The sequence below is a fragment of the Pogona vitticeps genome, chromosome 6 (genome assembly GCF_051106095.1).
Source record: "Pogona vitticeps strain Pit_001003342236 chromosome 6, PviZW2.1, whole genome shotgun sequence".
NCBI lineage: Eukaryota > Metazoa > Chordata > Lepidosauria > Squamata > Agamidae > Pogona > Pogona vitticeps.
This window is the reverse complement of record NC_135788.1, coordinates 72,275,281-72,281,267: the sequence shown is the minus strand read 5'-3', so window position 1 is coordinate 72,281,267 and position 5,987 is coordinate 72,275,281.

The following is a 5,987-nucleotide window of genomic DNA, read 5'->3' as shown; positions in this document are numbered from 1 at the left end:
ACGACGTCACCATGTGTCTCCATGCCGCCAAAGCGAACGAACGGTCAGCGGCTCTACCGAGACCAGGTTGGCCAGGGACGCAGCACTCTTTCTGGCGCAGCAGCTCGTGCCCCTTCAGCTCTCCCGCTCTTTAACATTCAAACCTCTTAGTCGCAACCCCGCTCCTTCTTAGTCCCAACCCTTCGGGCAAAACCAACTTATCATCGGAGCCCTCCTCCTGCAGGGGCCCTGAGAGCAGGGTTTTCCTCTTTCGAGCTGTGCAGAGTTAAAGTGCCAGTGCTGGTGAACTGCCAGGGCTGGTCTCGCCTTCTCCTGTCCTTCTTCTTGGCCCTGTGGGCAAGCTTTCAAGCCACTTTACCCGCGCCCCTGCTGCGCTTCTTCTTAGTCACAACTCTTTGAGTTATCAGCTTGAATCATCTTGTTCTGAACTTACTTCATTTGACCCTTGAGTTACAGAATTAATCCATATTGGAACAGGGTCCGCAGGTCGAAAAGTCCCCATGTCAAATATGCATTTCCCATAGGAATGCACTGAAAACCATTTAATCCGTATCTGCTGTTTTTGCTCCTTAGGAACTAATGGGAAGCCTTCTAATCCTCACTCTACAACTAGGGGAGATTTTTTTTTCTTTTTTCTTCTTTTGACCTAAGGTGAATTTAGGTCAAGAACATTTCAGGAATAGAGGAGAGGGGGGAGGCAGGGAACAGTTTTAAAAGCGCTTTGAAAATCTTTTTTTCAACCAAGCCACAGAGACATGACTCTGAAATGCAGTTTAACCGAGTTTGAAAGCTAGCATTCCTAGTCCACAGAATTCTTCAGCACAAAGACAGACATGACCCTGAAATGCACTTTAACCCTGTTTGAAAGCCAGCTTTCTTACTCCACATAATTCTTCAGCACAAAGACAAACATGACCCTGAAATGCATTTTAAAGCTCTTTTTCAAGCAAGCCAAGCCACGCCAAGCCAAAGGCAGGAAAGGAGGGAGGACTGCACCTACTGCAACCTCCACCCCTCCCTTCGTATCCTCCTCTTTTCCCACCAAAACTACTCATCTGGTGGCTTGTTTTCTGGGCTTTCCAATTCCTCTGCATTCAAATTTCAATAGCCCACCATTCTTTTCATTGACTCCTTCGTTTCAGGTACAGTTATCTCAACTATCTTTGGAGGAAGAGACTGCACACCTCCTGTTTCTACTCTTGTTTCACACCCAGAAAATAACAGACTATGTTAAATGCATCGATACATTTAACATCATACGTCCATCATCATATTAGTATGAAAAAAGTAATTAAACATTTGTTCCCTGTGCGTATAAACAAATTTCAAAACCCGATTCTGGCTTATTAAAGCTGCCAGAAATGGGATGGTTGAATGTACAGTTGTGGTGAATGCCTCCTTGCAACAGGGTAGGTTCTCAGCATGCTTAAAGGAGGCAATAGTAAGACCATTGTTTTAAAAAGCCCTGTCTGGGTCCCTTAATACTGAATAACTTCTAACTTGTCTCTAATATTCCATTCTTGAGCAAGATGCTGGAGCGCATCATGACTTCTCAGTTCCTGGATGAGAGAGATTATCTAGATCTATTTCAATCTGGCTTCAGGCCTGGTTGTGGAACACAGTGTGGTCTGGTCACCTTGATGGAGGATCCGTGCCAAGAACTGGATAGGGAGATTTTGTCCCTTAGTTTTGCTGGAACTCTCAGTGGCTTTTGATACCATTGACCATGATATCCTCCTGGCCCATGTCTCTAGCATGGGACTCAGAGGTATTGATTGACAGTGGCTCCAGTCCTTTCTGGAAGAGAGAACTCAGATGGTGCTGACGGACTCCTGTTCGACACCGTAGCCACTGCTCTGTGGGGTTCCCCCAGAGTTCAGTTTTGTCTCCTATGTTATTTAACATCTACATGAAACCGCTGGGAGAGACTATCTGGAGTTTTGGGGTTTGGTGTCACCTGGGTGTGACAACACCCAATTCTCTCTCTCCTTGCCATCTAAATCTGAGGAAGCTGTTTCATCTTTAGATCAGTGTCTTGGTGTCAGTAATGAACTGGATGAGAAGAGTAAACTGAAACTTAACTCAGGCAAGACAGAAGTGTTTCCGTTCAGTCAAAAGGCAGATCAAGGAACAGGAATGCAACCTGTGCTGGATGGAATTACACTCCCCCTGAAAACTCAGGTAAGCAGCTTGAGGGTGCTCCTGGATTTGTCTCCAATTCTAGATGTCCAGGTTTTGGTGGTGGCCAGGAGTGTATTTGCACAATTTAAACGAGTGCCTTTTCCTGGAGAGGTCTGATCTGGCCACAGTGACACATGCCTTAATTACATTCCAGCCAGATTACTATAATGCACTTTACATGGGGATGTCTATGGAAAGTGTCGAGAAACCTCAGTAGGTCCAAAACACAGCAGCAGGTTGCTATCTGGGGTTGGTCACAGGGATCAAATAACTCCATTACAGCAGCTTCACTGGCTGCCAATCCATTTCCAGGCATAATTCAGAGTGCTGGTTTTAGCCTATAAAGCCCTAAACAGCTTGGGTCCAAGCTATCTCAAGGATCATATAAGTATGCTAAAGTGTTGAAGTAATAAGGAGAGGCCTGTCTGAGTGGAGTTTTAAAATAGATTGTTGTACCTTACTGCCTTGAATGTGTTTTGGTGTTGTTTACGTTTTTCAGTATGGTATTTGTTTGATCCTTTTTAGTAGTTGTATACTCACTGTTGGTAGCTTTAAATGCAGTCTTTTAATGATGTAATCTGTCTTGGGGCCTTCTTAAGGAGAAAGGTGGGATAAAAATATTGTAAATAAAAAAATTAAAATATTTTTTCACACTGGAGTTCTTTAACTGCAGCCATGTAGGAAAAGTGATCAGGAGTCATACTGTAGTGTATCATTCAAAATTTATATTAATTCATGCTTGATTTAATATGATTGTTTCAGTTTTAACATAAGATATAGTACTTTTAGCTGTATCTTTTCTTAAAATCGTTTTGTAAGCTGCCCTGGACAGCTGTATCAAATAAAATGTAAATACATAAACACCTGGAAGTCAATCTGTTTGCTCTCAAATACACAGAATTGGTGCATTATGTTTAAAACAGGAATTATTGATATGCATCAAAAAGCCTACTTTAAAAAGAAAAGCTTATGTTGAATGGTTCCCCCTTGATCAAAATTCAACTAAGGGATGGTATTCAGAATTATTGAAGACAGAAACACATTCCAGAGGAGTGGCAATGTTAGCCTGCACCCACAAGAAACAGGATTTTGTGACACCCTAAAAAAAACAACGTTTTCATAAGCTTAGAAGTATTCTCATAAAACAATAACCTATGCTTATATATCCTGAATAAAGAAAGAGTAAACGTATCAGGCAAAATCCAAAAAAACAAAACAAAACAAAAACACATGGCACCTTAAAAACTATTATATTTTAATGTGAGCTGTCGTGGGCAAATCCACTTCGTCAGACATAGGGAAACAAAATAAAATAATGGATGAAATATCAATTTCACAAGTAAAACATTCTAAATATTTATTGGCTATTCGAGTCTTGGGTGTGTGGTACATCTCACATGCCTATGTTTGATGTTGTGTTCTATTGTAAACATTCCTACAGGAGACAGAAATCAGATACCAGGCATGAGCAAAGATGAAGGGGGGATAGAGAAGAGAGAGAAGCGGTGTGCGTAGCAGGGTGAAGACTGAATATATAAAATTAAGCATAAAAGAAGACAGCAGAGAAACCACGTGTTAATGTAGGGAATATTGGCAGTTTTTACCTTTGAGCCTTGTGATGAGAGAATGAGCTTGGTAGTTGTGAAAAATGTAACAGCAATAGATAATGGCATAAGTATTACATTTGGTAACAACAAACCTAGGGTTACTGTATATTTAGTCCATTCATATGTGTGTCCATCGTGCAAATAAATTATCTCAGCTGTTTCCCTCTGTATTCTTCCTTTGCAATGGTTCTGTTCTAAAATAGTGACTTTCAAAACTTCTACAAAGTGTCCTGGTAGATTGCAATGGTTGGAAACAGGTTTCTGTGTACAGTATTTTGGTTTCTGATTAAAGATTAAAATTGCTGCATGAACTGTATCATCAAATTCTTTAACACAAGATTTTTTTCAGTTCCACAATCTATTCACCTCTTTCCCTAGAGCAGGGGTGGGCAATTAATTTCTATAGGGGGCCACATGAAAAATCTGAACTGTGTTCAGGGGCCGAACCAACTTTACTTAAAAATAAAATGAAACAGTGATGTTACGATTGTTTTTATTTTAAACTTTTTAATCTTCACAAATACTAAAGAGGTTTTTTGTGGTATGTTAAAGATAAGCAATTTATCAACTTTAGACAAAAATCTATAAATGGCTTTGATGTCCGGCGGGCCAGACAGGAGCGGCTCGCAGGCCGCATGTGGCCCTCTGCCCAGGTCTGCCCTAGCAGAAAAAGAGGTCCAGTTCTTGCGTTTAAAAGACTGCATAAACATGCATGAAAAGACGAGAACTTTCCTCCATTCCAGCCTACTCATGGGTCCTCCCTCTCAAGTCTTCCTACTTCCATATACTGTACTCAATAAGTAGATTTGCCTCCAGGTTTAAAAAAAAGTATCTGGGTGAAAGACTTGTAGAGATGCTGCTGCTTGGCTCAGGAACTTAATTAACCCCTAACCCACTTAATTAACCCACTTGGGCTCCATGATTACTGCAGATGGTGACATCAACCACAAAATTAAAGGACGCCTGTTTCTTGGGAGGAAAGCAATGACAACCCTAGACAGCATCTTAAAAAGCTGAGATCTCACCTTGCCGACAAAGGTCCGCATAGTCAAAGCTTTGGTTTTTCCAGTAGTGATGTATGGAAGTGAGAGCTGGACCATAAAGAAGGCTGATCGCCTAAGAATTGATGCTTTTGAATTGTGGTGCTAGAGGAGACTCTTGAGAGTCCCCTGGACTGCAATGAGAGCAAACCTATTCATTTTGAGCTTTCACTGGAAGGACAGATCCTGAAGCGGAGGCTCCAATACTTTGGCCATCTCATGAGAAGAGAAGACTCCCTGGAAAAGACCCTGATGTTGGGAAAGTGTGAAGGCAAGAGAAGGGGACGACAGAGGACAAGATGGTTGGAAAGTGTCATCGAAGCTACCAACATGAATTTGACCAAACTCCGGGAAGCAGTGGAAGACAGGAGGGCCTGGCTTGCTCTGGTCCATGAGGTCACAAAGAGTCGGACATAACAACTAAACAACAACAAACCCACTTCTCTAAACAATCAGACAAAACAAAAACAACAAAACAATTTTTAAAAAGAGGAAACACAAGATTGCAGTGGTACCTTAAACTTAAAGGCTAATGTTTATATTCCAACTTGTATCTGACAAAGTGGATTAATCCATAAAAACTCACACTGGAATATAAAAGTTAGCCTTTAAGCTGCCACGTTTTTCTGTCTCACATTTTCATTTATTTTCATTTTGCTTTTTTTTTTTGGCTCTGTCTGGCTTTGCTCGCACAGGTTACTCCTCTGAAATCTGGACAACCAGCCTTTTGGTCTCAAGAGCCAGGGTGCAAAAATTCCAAACCTTGGTACAGACACAGCAGAGGGCCAGCTTCACAAGAAGCGTGGACCATCTCTTGCACATATACAACATAATTTCTCGACAGTTTTTCAGCACCATCCTTCAAGGGGGGGGGGTATGCTTACAACTTGAAGTGGATTTCATCCACGAGAGCTTGCTCTTTATTTTTTAGTGGTCCAATAAAAGATATCACCTTGCATTTGTGTCATCTTTGGGACCACACTGGCCCTTTCCTTTCCACTTCAGCACTTCTTTGTCTTTCTCCTCCACTCAACTTCCCAGGCGCAGCTCCCGACTGTACTGCTACGTTTGGGAAAGGCGGGAGACCGGCGGGCCAGCCCTCAGCAGCAAGAGGAGGGCTCGCGCGGCCTGTCAATCCGGTCGTATCCCCGCCTGGTCC